At 43.4% G+C, this 15225-nt stretch overlaps 1 pseudogene; it reads left to right on the top strand.

Moving 5' to 3' along the window:
• LOC111977997 (protein tweety homolog 2-like) overlaps positions 1 to 14216 on the top strand; it is a 115901-nt pseudogene extending 101685 nt beyond the window's left edge.
• The last annotated feature ends 1009 nt before the right edge of the window (positions 14217 to 15225 follow it).

The raw sequence follows: 15225 nt of genomic DNA, 5'->3' as shown, positions 1-15225 counted from the left end.
CCAATGTAGCTTAACTTGAGGTAAACAGTGATCAGCAGCATAACTTGACATCATTTAGCGCAGCCGAGCTACATAATGAACCTATCCTCTATCATTAACACTGTTTCATAAAGGCTATTCTGACTAAAGGGGCACCGTAGGTTATCTGAATAATTAGGGGACCGGTAGGTCTCCCATCGCTTATACTTTGAAGCGTTGGGCGACGCGCTGGTAGGTTATGTGGATTGAACTAGAGAAATGTGCTTACCGCTGGTTAGCGCCCTTTGCTGAACTAAAGGGCACCCCGTATCGCGGTTTTGTTAATCCTTGGGGTTTGCACTATAGGGGACTCGGTAAGCGATCGTGTTATATAATGGAGACGCATATAAGATAGGTGGTACCAGGGTAGGGCAGCAGGTTAAGTCTGATAGCGCTCAGGACACAAGCGGCACACGCGGAATAAGGGATTCCATTCGATATCTGCTATCTCGAACTGTATTTAGGGAGAGATATCTAGGGGTATGAGTGTGTGTCAGTAGTAATCAATATAAGTCACCGGTGGTTATCTTGAACTAAAGGGCACCGGTAGGTTTATCTGAACTTTAAAAGGGACCCGGTAGGTTATCTGAACTAAAGGGCACCGGTAGGGGGCTTTTTGAATTTACACTGAACTAAAAGGGCGAGCCGGCTAAGGCCATTCACTAGTTAGCAACCACACACACACAGATAGGTTACGTTGCTGAAAGGCGCCAGGTCTTCTGCTGAAGGTCTTGGTGTCTGACTCAGTCAATTCAGTCTAGCGACAGGGAACACTAATCAGTTAGACGAAAATATGATTCAGCCCCACATTCTACACACACATCCCCACATTCTGGCAACACAACTGCAACGCCAGCCCACACATTGTTTCGCGCATCAGCACCACACACAGCACAAGCACCAGCAAGAGACGATGCACTCATGTTAACTCAGTAAACTAATGCAGATCATACACATGAGATGGGACATCTCAGTACTACTCGACTAACTTACACACACACACACACTACACACACGACACGCACGGCCCAGTCACTGTAGTCTGTTGTGGCGCTAGCAAAGCATGTCGGCCTGGTATGTGATCTAAAGAAGGTAGAGAGTTATTGTTTAGTTGGCGCTGTACTTGAGTGTCACTAATAATAGGTTTGGGGATTGATTCTTTTAATCAGCCTCTTGTGTAGTAATGCGTGCTGCAAATATGTGAGCAGATCAGGTTGTTCAGGTTCCATCTTGGTGTCTCTGGGGCTTCTAGATAATGGCCCTAATCCTGCTAACCTCATTGTTTTTGATTTGCGCGTGTAAAAGTTAGGATAAGTATTATCTAAATGTGAGTCACTTTTACACGAGCTTCCAGCTATGTTTGTACGTATGATGGAAAAGTTCCATTTTTGTAAAGCCGCTGATGCACGTAAGTATTAGGAAAAGGTTAGTATGCTGATGCTTGGATCAGCGGCCCTTTTAGTGTCTACTCGCTACTTTACTTGAACTGGACCTCAGTAGGCCGTTAGATGCTCAAGCTGGGGTAGCATTAAGGGTTGCTCGAACGTCTGACAATCACGGCATAGAATACTGATAATTGTATAACTTGGCAAGTGTACGCGCATTCTCAAGCAATTAGGTTGGTTCAATGCAATGATACCCCTGGCTAGGGTGTAATACTCAAAGTCCACAAGGTCAGTGTAGATAATATTCAGGCCACATTATACTTTGTAGGTCGTGGGTGGGTGTGGGTGTTGATGGTGACTGGCCAGATAATCATAACCAGTGTACATGACCATAATAAAGGTAGCCGAGGTGTGGTGGCTGTAGCTTAAACTATTTAAATGCATAGATGTGAGGCTTAGGTAGAAGCTTGAGTGAGGCTCCTGCCTACACATGCTATAGGGTTCTGCTAGTTGTGCAAGTACATAAATGGAATGCTCTCAGAGTGTCGACAGAGATTGCATTATATTGTGCAAAGAAGAGTAATGGGACTGTAGAACTCATGCATTAGAAGAATTGGCATGTATCTGCCTTGGTTGCAGGGAGAATTTCGTGTGATTACTCCTGCTCTAATGAGCAGGGTGTGTGTGTGTTGCGATAATTGGCCAGTTGATTGTAGTGATTAATATTGTTTCTGATGCTTTAATGAAGGGAGACTGCTGCCATTTGAAGGGAAAAAAACACTGACATTTGCAAGACTGGCTGCAGCTCTCACGGCTTCATATCGCCGGTGCACCATAATAAATTAACGCATAATGAAATTCCTTCAAGAAGAATTATAGTTGGAGGAGAGCAGCCGTTATGAAGGACCACACACACACACAAAATAGTTTTCATAGGAAATGTACTCCACAACAGAGGCTCATTAGTTTGAAGCCTGTACGTATTCTTATTAAAGCCAGGAGTTATTTAGTATTCAAGGAACAGTTTGTTTGTGCGTGTGTGGGTGGCGTGCATACTATGTGTTTGATAGTCTACTTTGACATTAGTTTAGCTCTCTTTCTTGTTTTTCAGAGCACAAGTGACTTCTGTGTGACCCAGACAAGTTCATCATGGAACCAGACCAAGGACCTAATCAGTTCTGGTGAGTTAAGAGCACTTATGCTGTTAATGTCACTTTGATGAAGCTGTAATTTCAGATGATTTAAAAGCCACCTCTGGCTGTAATCACATTCTAGTTAAGAGAGATGTTATTGCTGGAGATTTTTCTGACTTGTTGTTGGTGTCCTCCCTGTTCTTATTGAGATACCTGCGAGTTCCAGGGCCTTAGCTACCTGTATTTGGGCTGTGGAGAGCGCTAGGCGCTCGCCGCACCCAATTGTCAGCAAGGTACTGTTTGAGAACCGGCTTTACTCTAATACAAAGCGGAAGGTAAAAGCGCACATGCATCCGCAGGTGTTGTTCAATAATTAATCTGCTTTGATCGCTCCTGTTCTAGTGGTTAGCTCAAAACAATTTTTGTTTTTATTTTCGCGGACTCGCATTAAAACGGTTATAGCAAATCCAACAAGCAGTCCTTACCACTTCCTCAATCACCTCCTCCCTCCCTCCACATCCTCCGTTCACACTGCTCTTGCACTCAGGTACACGGGCTTGTAGTTATTGCCGTAAGTTTGTTCAGGCAAAGCTTCTCAGCCGAGGCAGAGGAGGAGGTTTTCAGCGCAGGTTTGTGTGCTAAAGAAGTGTTGTCATGTGGGGAGTCGAGACAGGCAGTGGAATATTTGTCTTTCTCTCTCGCAGGGCCTCAGTCTATGCTACCATAAACTGCATGTGGACTTCAGCTCCTATTTTATGTCCTATCGCTGTGCCGTTTAGATACATTAGCACCCTTAAAGGATCAATACACTGGTCTTGTAGACTGATGCCTGCCTAAGATCAATTGGTTAAAGATCAGTAACAGGTGCAGGTAAGGCGTGATCGTTGAGCTGAGATAACCAACTCAGTCAGAACACACATGAGCACAGAGGATCGGGCTCATGAGAGCACTTCACAAAATCTCAAAGCACCATCAAACCAAACCTACAACACACACACACCACACAGCACACAACAATTCTCGTAGAATGCGTACTGTAATTTGTTCACTAGCATCGATGCTCACACATACAGCACCACACACACAACACTTACACACACACACACACACACACACACTAACTTCTCTCTCGCTCTCTCTCTCTTCCTCTCTCTCTCTCCATCTCTCTCTCTCTCTCTCTCCGTCTCTCTCTTCCTCTGCACTCTCATTCTCTCTCGTCTCTCTCTCTCTGCTCTCTCTCTCATTCTCTCTCTCTCATATCTTGTTCAAGTATGTGCGGCTCTCTCGATCTGGCCTCTCTATGTCTCATCTCTTCTCAAATCATCTACACAGTCCTCTCTAAATTGGATGGCAAGAAACCTTCATCTTGGTCGATCAGGACCACACGTATCCCACCCTGACTATGAAATCTGTCATTTGTTTTCCAAATGAAGTGTGAATGTGTGTGTTAGCAGTTATGTCAAATGTAGCCCTCATTCAGTCCATCGTCTCTCTCTCTCTCCTCATCTGTCTCTCTCCTCTTTCTCCTGCTTTCTTACCTTTTTCTTTCCGCGTGTCTTTCTCTCTCTTTCTTTCTTTCTCTCTCTCTTTCTCTCTCTCTCTCTTTCTCTCTCTCTTACTTCCCTGACTCCGTTGTCCCAGATATTTCCAGCCTACCTGTAAATTGCAACATTGTATATTTTGTAATACATGGAAGCACCTTAACATATTATCTATTCAAGAGCATTAAACCTGTCAGTACTGTGTCTTCAGCTATGCCAGCCTGCCCTTGTACCTCACTACTGTTCTTTAAGTGAGTTATTGGATTGTAGATATGCTACCGAGACAAAATGACAATGTTAGATGGCAGGAGATACATGATGGCTGCTGCTATTGTTGCTGGTTTGGGGTAATTCAATAAAGGACTGTCTGTGCCAGTGTGCACTTACTGCCCCAGTCTATTTTGTAATGGTTGGGAACACTGTTTTGATTTAGATGTCGTTTGATGATTTAAATGTTTGAGTCATACCGTTCACACTACGGACAGAATTCCTTAGGTCCATTTTAGGGCTAAATTCATGAGGTTCCCAGTCTACTGGCTGTTCTGGGGTGGAGCACGCAGAGTAGACTGAGTAGACACCAGATTCTGGTGGATGACAGACTTGCTGTTAATGATTGGGCTTTTGTTGCCCTCTGCTGGACTAAAGCTAAACTGACAAGCCCACTAATGTATGATAATTAATATATCCAGAAGTTGACATGTTGTTTTGTGTGTGTGTGTGTGTGTGTGTGTTTGCAGTCTCTGACCATCTTCCAGAGGTCTCTGACCACCATGCAGATACAGATACAGGGCCTGCTGCAGTTCGCTGTGCCTCTCTTCCCTTCCGCCGAGGTCAGTGTTTCATTTTCCTGTGGTATAGTGAGACCGTCCGTGTAAGCGTTGAATGTTATGTGTACTGAATACTACACTTGTCTTTTCCACAGAGAGACCTACTGGGCATTCAGCACCTACTCAACTCATCAGAGGCTAGCATCCACCAGCTAACTGCCCTACTGGACTGTAGAGCACTCAACAAGGTGCAGTCACGTACACAGACATGTATACATCGTTGGGTACAGTAGTACACTACTGGATACCAATGCATGGCAGCACTGTCAATGTATCTAGTTCTAAAGGATGGTGACTCTGCTGTGTATATATGCAATGCCAGGATTGTGGGTTTGATTCCCAGGGCCACCCATGCGTCAAATGTTTGCATGACTCTAAGTCCCTTTGGGAAAAAAACTTCTGCTAAATGGCATTTATTATTGTTATTATATGATATAATGTATACTTCACAACATGTCTCAGATAGACTGGGAACATTGTCTGCTCTCTGCTAATGTGTGTGTGTGTGTGTGTGTGTGTGTGTGTGTGTGTGTGTGTGCGTGCGTGCGTGCGTGCGTGCGTGCGTGCCGCGTGCGTGCGTGCTTTCTCTCTTGTCCATGCTGTAGGACTACCTGGATGCCCTGATCGTGTGTGTTATGATGGGGTAGAGGGCCTGCTCTACCTCTTGCCTCTTCTCCATTCTGGCAATTTGTGCCTTCTGTGCCATGCTGTGTGCCATCCCCCGGGCATGGACACATATCACCAGCAGGTTAGGAGGGGCCCTCCCACTAAGTCTCTTCATTACATTTACATGACATTTTAGTAATTTAGCAGACACTCTTATCCAGAGCATTGTACAATCAATGCATTCAAATAAAGTTAGGTTAAAACAACCACTACACGATCATAATCACCAGAAAGAGTAAACCAGAGCTAGTATAATCAGTTCACTCTCTCTTCTCTCTATCACCCTTTTATAGATCCACAGTGTATATATAATAGAACCAGAGTGTATATATAATATATAACCAGAGTGTATATACAGTTGAAGTCGGGAAGTTTACATACACTTAGGTTGGAGTCATTAAAACTCGTTTTTCAACCACTCCACAAATGTCTTGTCTAACAAAACTATAGTTTTTGCAAGATCAGTTAGACATCTACTTTGTGCATGACACAAGTCCTTTTTTTCCAACAATTGTTTACAGACAGAGTGTATTTCACTTATAATTCACTGTATCACAATTCCAGTGGGTCAGAAGTTTACATACACTAAGTTGACTGTTCCTTTAAACAGCTTGGAAAATTCCAGAAAATTATGTCATGGCTTTAGAAGCTTCATGTAGGCTAATTGACATCGTTTGAGTCAATAGGAGGTATACATGTGGATGTATTTCAAGGCCTACCTTCAAACTCAGGGCCTCTTTGCTTGACATAATGGGAAAATCAAAAGAAATCAGCCAAGACCTCAGACAAAAATTGTAGACCTCCACAAGTCTGGTTCATCCTTGGGAACAATTTCCAAACGCCTGAATTACCACGTTCATCTGTACAAACAATAGTACGCAAGTATAAACACCATGGGACCACGCAGCCGTCATACCGCTCAGGAAGGAGACGCGTTCTGTCTCCTAGAGATGAACATACTTTGGTGCGAAAGGTGCAAATCAATCCCAGAACAACAGCAAAGGACCTTGTGAATATGCTGGAAGAAACAGGCACCAAATTATCTATATCCACAGTAAAATAAGTCTTATATCGCCATAACCTGAAAGGCCGCTCAGCAAGGAAGAAGCCACTGCTCCAAAACCGCCATAAAAAAGCCAGACTACGGTTTGCAACTGCACATGGGGACAAAGATGGTACTTTTTGGAGAGATGTCCTCTGGTCTGATGGAACAAAAATAGAACTGTTTGGCCAAAATGACCATCGTTATGTTTGGAGGGAAAAGGGGGAGGCTTGCAAGCCAAGGAACACCATCCCAAGCACGGGGCTGGCAGCATCGTGTTGTGGGCTTGCTTTGCTGCAGGAGGGACTGGTGCACTTCACAAAATAGATGGCTTCATGAGGAAGGAAAATGTTGTGGATATATTGAAGCAAAATCTCAAGACATCAGTCAGAAAGTTAAAGCTTGGTCGTAAATAGGTCTTCCAAATGGACAATGACCCAAAGCATACTTCCAAAGTTGTGGCAAAATGGTTTAAGGACAACAGAGTCAAGGTATTGGAGTGGCCATCACAAAGCCCTGACCTCAATCCTATAGAAAATGTGTGGGCAGCGCTGAAAAAGCGTGTGCGAGCAAGGAAGCCTATAAACCTGATTCTGTTACACCAGCTCTGTCAGGAGGAATGGGCCAAAATTCACCCAACTTATTGTGGGAAGCTTGTGGAAGGCTACCCGAAACGTTTGACCCAAGTTAAACAATTTAAAGGCAATGCTACCAAATAGTAATTGAGTGTATGTTAACTTCTGACCCACTGGGAATGTGATGAAAGAAATAAAAGCTGAAATAAATTATTCTCTCTACTATTATTCTGACATTTCACATTCTTAAATTAAAGTGGTGATCCTAACTGACCTAAGACAGGGAATCTTAACTAGGATTAAATGTGAAAAACTGAGTTTAAATGTATTTGGCTATGGCAAAAACAGCTGAAATAAGCAATGAGAAACTACTTTAAGACTTGAAGGTCAGTTAATACGTAAAACTTCAAGAACATTCAACGTTTCTTCAAGTGCAGTCACAAAAACCATCAAGCGCTATGATTAAACTGGCTCTCATGAGGACCACCACAGGAATGGAAGACCCAGAGTTACCTCTGCTGCAGAGGATACGTTCATTAGAGTTAACTGCACCTCAGAAATTGCATCCCAAATAAATGCTTCACAGAGAACAGACACATCTCAACATAAACTGTTCAGAGGAGACTGTGTGAATCAGGCCTTCATGGTCGAATTGCTGCAAAGAAACCACTACTAAAGGACACCAATAACAGGAAGAGACTTGCTTGGGCCAAGAAACACAAGCAATGGACATTAAACCAGTGGAAATTTGTCCTTTGGTCTGGAGTCCAAATTGAAGATGTTTGGTTCCAGCCGCCGTGTCTTTGTGAGACGTGGTGTGGGTGAATGGATGATCGTCGCATGTGTTTTTCCCACCGTAAAGCATGGAGAAGGAGGTGTAATGGTGTGGGGGTGCTTAGCTGGGACACGGTCAGTGATTTATTTAGAATTCAAGGCACACATTACCAGCATGGCTACAACAGCATTCTGCAGTGATACACCATCCCATCTGTTTTGGGCTTAGTGGGACTATCATTTGTTTTTCAACAGGACAGTGACCCAACACACCTCCTGGCTGTGTAAGGCCTATTTGACCAAGAAGGAGAGTGATGGAGTGCTGCATCAGATGACCTGGCCTCCACAATCCCCCGACCTCAACCAAATTGAGATGGTTTGGGATGAGTCGGACCGCAGAGTGAAGGAAAAGCAGCCAACAAGTGCTCAGCATATGTGGGAACTCCAAGACAGTTGGAAAAGCATTCCAGGTGAAGCTGGTTGAGAGAATTGCAAGAATCTGCAATGCTGTCATCAAGGCAAAGGGTGGCTATTTTAAGTATCTCAAAACCGAAAATATATTTGGATTTGTTTAACACTTTTTTTGGTGACTACATGATTCCATATGTGTTATTTTATAGTTTTGATGTCTTCACTATTATTCTAGAATGTAAGAAAATAGTAAAAATAAAGAAAAACCCTTGAATGCGTAGGTGTTCTAAAACTTTTGACCGGTTGTGTGTGTTTATATATATATAAACACTACCGTTTGGGGTCACTTTGAAGTGTCCTTATTTTCCATGAAAATATACATGAAATGAGTTGCAAAATGAATAGGAAATATATTCAAGATGTTGACAAGGTTATAAATAATTATTTTTAATTGATATYATAATTGTGTCCTTCAAACTTTGCTTTCGTCAAAGAATCCTCCATTTCCGCCAATTACAGCCTTTTGCAGACCTTTGGCATTCTAGTTGTCAATTTGTTGAGGTCATCTGAAGAGGTTTCACCCCATGCTTCCTGAAGCACCTCCCACAAGTTGGACTGGCTTGATGGGCACTTCGTACGTACCATGCGGTCAAGCTGCTCCCACAACAGCTCAATAGGGTTGATATCCGGTGACTGTGCTGGCCACTCCGTTAAAGACAGAATACCAGCTGACTGCTTCTTCCCTAAATAGTTATTGCATAGTTTGGAGCTGTGCTTTGGGTCATTGTCCTGTTGTAGGAGGAAATTGGCTCCAAATAAGCACCTTCCTCATGGTATGGCATGGCGTTGCAAAATGGAGTGATAGCATTCCTTCTTCAAGATCCCGTTTACCCTGTACAAATATCCCACTTTACCACAACCAAAGTACCCCCAGACCATCACATTGCCTCCACCATGCTTGACAGATGACGTCAAGCACTCATCCAGCATCTTTTCATTTTTTCTGCGTCTCACGAATGTTCTTTGTGATCATCTGTTTAGATTCGTCTGTCCGTAACACTTTTTTCAAATCTTCCTCTGTCCAGTGTCTGTGTTCTTTTGCCCATCTTAATCTTTTATTCTTATTGCCCAGTCTGAGATATGGCTTTTTCTTTGCAACTTTGCCTCGAAGGCCAGCATTCCGGAGTCGCCTCTTCACTGTTGACGTTGAGACTGGTGTTTTGCGGGTACTATTTCTCAAACTAGACACTCTAATGTACTTGTCCTCTTGCTCAGTTGTGCACCGGGGCCTCCCACTCCTCTTTCTATTCTGGTTAGAGCCAGTTTGCGCTGTTCTGTGAATGGAGTAGTACACAGCATTGTACGAGATCTTCAGTTTCTTGGCAATTTCTCACATGGAATAGCCTTCATTTCTCAGAACAAGAATAGACAGACGAGTTTCAGAATAAAATGCTTTGTTTCTGGCCATTTTGAACATGTAATCAAACCCACAAATGCTGATGCTCCAGATACTAAACTAGTCTAAAGAAGCTTCTTTAATCAGAACAACAGTTTTCAGCTGTGCTAACATAATTGCAAAAGGGTTTATTAATGATTATTTAGCCTTTTAAAATTCTAAACGTACATTAGCTAACACAACGTGCCATTGGAACACAGGAGTGATTGTTGCTGATAATGGGCCAATGTAGATATCCCATAAKAAATCTGCCGTTTCCAGCTACAATAGTCATTTACAACATTAACAATGTCTACACTGTATTTCTGATCAATGTTATTTTAATGGATGAAAAATGTGCTTTTCTTTCAAAAACAAGGACATTTCTAAGTGACCCCAAACTTTTGAACGGTAGTGTGTACATATATARATACAGTGCATTTGGAAAGTATTCAGACCCCTTGACTTTTTTCACATAAAAAAAATAAATCAGAAATATCAAATCCAATCGTATTAGTCTGGAGTATTTACATAAGTATTCAGACCCTTTACTCAGTACTTTGTTGAAGCACCTTTGGCAACGATTACAGCCTCGAGTCTTCTTGTGTATGACGCTACAAGCTTGGCCCATCTGTATTTGGGGAGTTTCTCCCATTCTTCTCTGCAGATCCTCTCAAGCTCTGTCAGGATGGATGGGGAGTGTTGTTGCACAGCTATTTTCAGGTCTCTCCAGAGATGTTAGATCGGGTTCAAGTCCAGGCTCTGGCTGGGCCCCTCAAGGACATTCTGAGACATGTCCCGAAACCACTCCTCTTTATCTTGGCTGTGTGCTTAGGGCCGTATATATACATATAGAACCAGAGTGTGTACAGTACATCCGTTGTGTTTATACTGTATGTACACCTTACAAGTCACTAAATCATCTATGTTGCTTGACTCCACCCTTTTTCTTCTCTCCAGGGAGCGTGATTATGACGATATAGACGAGGGTGACCCGTTTAACCCTCAGGCCAGACGCATGACGACCCACAACTCCAACCATGCCACCAACATGCACAGCTTCTGCAGCTACAGCAGCAGTGTGGGCAGCCAGAGCAGCCTTCACCCACCTGCCGCCCAGGCTGCCCAGGCTGTGTCCAACGCACCCGTCTCAGAGTACATGTGAGTCCAGCCCTGGCCTGGTTTTGACTGTATGGTAATGCACAGTCTAGTATGCTATACGTATGAACATACTGAAGCTAAAGTAAAGCTAACTGTAAACTGTAAGGATCATGCTCGCCAAGAAGGCATACTGGCCCAGATTGATATGTTATTGGCTAGATTTTTGGTGATTGGGAATGTTTGTTTAACAGACGCTTTATTTCTCTCTCCCTCTCTTTCTCCCTCCTCAGGAACCAGTCAGCGTTGTTTGGGGGAAACCCGCGGTARGAGAACGTTCCTCTGATCGGGAGAGGCTCTCCGCCCCCCTCGGTGCGTTGGGTCCCAGAGGCCAAGTCCTATTTATGATGTCACTCATGGTTGGGGTCAATTCCAATGAGGAGAATTGAAATTGAAATTTCAGTATGCTTCCTGAATTMACTAAATTGAAATTGAATTGACCCCAACCCGGATGCCACTCTCCCACATACTATCAAGTCAATCAGCATTGTAATACTGATCTCTCTCTCACCACCAGGATTTCTGTTATGTTATTTAATTCTGATTCAGTGACCCGCTAGGACTTTTTTCTGCGTCTATTTTCTGTTTGTAGTGTCAACTCTGGTAAAGAGTTCCCCCATATGATGCTCTCTACATGATGCCTTCCCTAACTTGCTCAAGTCAAAGTGTTACTTTTAAGTTGTTTAACTGGTTGTTGTAGTTGGTTTCTCACGAGTTATGACGTGACAGTTTTTCACAAGATACGACGTCCACATGATAACATATTTCCAGTTAGGATTTTGATCATGATCATCAGTTTGATCACATATCAAATCAAATCAAAGTTTGATTAGGGACGTATCAGAGAGAACTCCGCTAACGTTGTGCCTTTACCTGTCTGTCTAACATAGGTGTAGATTGCGACTCTTTACAGAGGGAATAGGACAGTGAGAGAGAAGTTTAACATAGGTATACTGTAGTGTACATGTTCATGCATTTAAGATGAGATGGAAGCGTGTTATTTATACCAATGCCCAGGGGAAGATCTCACAGGTGTCAGTCCCTAGTTGGTCACTTTACTTCTCTCTAAAGGTCAGTCTCTCTCTCTCTCTCTCTCTCTGGTCCTCATGATAAATTCACCTCCCTTTGGGGCCTCGTAATGGCAGTTATTTAGATTAATTATCCTCTCCTGTCTCCTTTCAAAGGCCTGCTGTGCCTAATGGAATTTCACGAAGAGACATATCTTATGCATCGCATATAATATGGGTATCTGAGCCTGTTTAAATCTACTGTAGCTGCCTGCCATCCTTCCCATGGGATGATGTATTTGTAGTTGACTGAATGTAAGGTTTATTACCTTAGACTAATGCTGAGTCCCAAATGGCACCCATATGGCTCCTGTCAAAAGCAGTGGACTATATAAGGAATAGGGTGCCATTTGGGATGCATCATTGAGTTTTATACCGTATCTACCTCGGTGTTTTCCCCTGCCCTATCTCTCTACTACCAGTCTCTAGCCAAGAAGCTGTGATGATCTCACTGGTAATGTCATGTCGTGTCCTCTGGYCATACCTACCTTCTACGGGGCGTGGCACTCTACTTTTTCAGCTAACAGCCTCTTTTATATTGTTTATTTGTTTGTTCGTTGTTTATATGTTTGTTTGTATTTCATTTCTTTCTTCTTTTTTAATCAACTTTTGGAGGTATACACTCAGCAATTTAGAAACGGAGTAAGTTGTTTTCTGCTCCTCTTTGGACCTCTCTGTTGTCTGAAGGACAAGATAGACTCCCAGTTGCTTTTCCCCTGCCTTCGTTTCAAATCATAAAATGTTTATTCATCTCCATTTTCATTTTGGTACTGCATTTTCTATTTCACATCTGGCATGGCTTTGAACTACCAACCTTACTGGTCAGGACATCATCATCATCATGACATCATTATCATCACCGTCATCATTCCAGTTGTATGTTTGACCCAGTCAGGTCTGTCTCCCCCCGCTGTTGGGATTGTGGTGGTGTAACCTATCCTCACGTCTCCTCCCTGGGTTGGGACATTCAGAGACAGATCGGCAGTCCTATGTGTGCATGGCGTAAACCTTCCCTTCCCTTCCCGGTATTCCCCCTATTTCACCTACTGTCTGAGAAGGCTTGGTCCATAAGGAGGGGCCTACGGTGTTGTCTGACTCCCAGTCCCCTCAACTGATGTGTTAGAATGCTTGCATTAGGCACCCTATTGTCTTCCCTACCTCCCCTCCTCTAGCTGGCTAAATACTGTTCTGAAAGAGTCCTGTGTTCTTCTATACTGTTGTCATTCACTATACCTGGTTACCTGGTGCTGTCTCTAATTGTGTGTCCTGTGACATTTTGTTTCCCACAGTACTCCCCCAGCATGAGGGCTACATACCTGTCCATGACTGAGGACCAGATCAGACACTTTGGGAATGATTTCCAGGCATAGAGCTGCTCCTGCCTCCCTCCTCCTCTTTATTCTCTGCCATCTCCAAGAGGGTTCTCAAACAGGCAAACACACATACACACACATATAAACACAACTACTCCAGCAGTGTGTGACTTTGTGGCTGCTACACGGACCTACTTCTCATCCAACTCACTGGACTGGACCAAGGCCTGATATGAGGAAAGCTATCACACACACAGTTGTCCCATCCCAAACCCCAGAGCCCAGTGTCTATGTCTTAGTCACCATGACTCCAGCCCATAGAATTAGAATGATTCTATTATGTGATTCTATTCATTCTATTTCAGTTCTCCCTTGCTGTCTCCAGAGAATGCAGCAATGCAAAGCCCTACTATTCCACTTCCACATCGCATGTGGTGTCCACTGTCTGAAGGTGTAGTCAAAATAAATTCTGCCCAAGTTCTCTTGGAAATAACACTGAACCTTTCTAATAGCTTTAGATTGAAATATTTTGGTGTGTCTGCAGCATTTGTTTTAGGCAATACTTTTGAAAATGTAAGATAGAGAAATTATCATTTTTTCATTTAATTTGACCTATAACATCAAACAGGTCCTTAGGCCACCAATTCAGTATGTGAGTCCATATTTCCCAGCTCTTTGTGTAGTAGTGTTGACATTTTTTTTTAAATGGAAATTGTCATAATAATGATTTATTTTAAAAACACTAGCTTGATTCATTCACTCTGACGAGACAATAGCAACTTTTACAGGAAATTGCTTTTATAATGATCTATTGTTCAGATTCTAATTATTTGATTAGTCTATTTTGAAATTAAACTTCTTATAAAACATATGTTAAGAATGGAAGCATGTTTTTGTGCCTATAACCACTCCCTATTCACCTAAACAGATGTTCTATAATAGCTACTGTAGGTCTATGACTGTTAAGTCAAAAGGAGGGACCATACTATGACTGTTGATACCTGATACTCCAACCCATTTGTATTTGATGAAATTGTCCAAGAACAAGTACATCAGAAATTACATTCACACTCTTAGAACTGGAAAGTGTCTACTGTCAAAGGGTCTTCCCTTTTCCTCCACGGCTACAAACGACACATGCTGTATATGCCATAATAGTAGTTATATGTTTCCACATGCACCTCAGACCTAAACCTTGTGAAGCACAAACCTAACCCTGACTGTATGGTAGGGCCTGGGATAGTGGCCCTACACTATGCCCTCCCTAACTATGCCCTCCCTTACACTATGCCTCCCTACACTATGATTCCTCTACTACTATGCCTTCCCTACACTATGACCCTCGCCACACTTATGCCGCTCCTACACTATGCCCTCCTACACTATGCCCTCCACACTCTGTCCCTCCTAACTATGCCACTCCCTACACTATCCTCTCTAAACTATGCCCTCCTCACTATGCCTCCTACACTATGCCTCCCTACACTATGCCTCTCCCTAACACTATGCCCTCCCTACACTATCCCTCCTACAGCTATGCCTGCCCTACACTATGCCTCTCCCTACACTATCCCTCCTACACTATGCCCTCCCAACATATCCCCTCCACACTATGCCCTCCCTACACTATGCCTCCTCCACTATCCTCCCTACACTATCCCTCATACACTCCCCCCTACCACTATGCCCTCCGACTATGCACCTCTCCCAACACTATGCCCTCCCTAACTATGCCTCCACTACACTATGCCTCCCTAACACTATCCCTCCCTACACTATGCCCTCCCTAACCCTATGCCTCCAACACTATCCTCCCTACACTATGCCCCCCTACACTTATGCCCTCCCTACACATATGCCTCCCAACATACCCCTCCCTA

This window comes from Salvelinus sp. IW2-2015, linkage group LG18 (assembly GCF_002910315.2).
Source record: "Salvelinus sp. IW2-2015 linkage group LG18, ASM291031v2, whole genome shotgun sequence".
In the NCBI taxonomy this organism is placed as follows: Eukaryota; Metazoa; Chordata; class Actinopteri; order Salmoniformes; family Salmonidae; genus Salvelinus; species Salvelinus sp. IW2-2015.
This window is presented reverse-complemented; position numbering and strand designations above follow the sequence as displayed.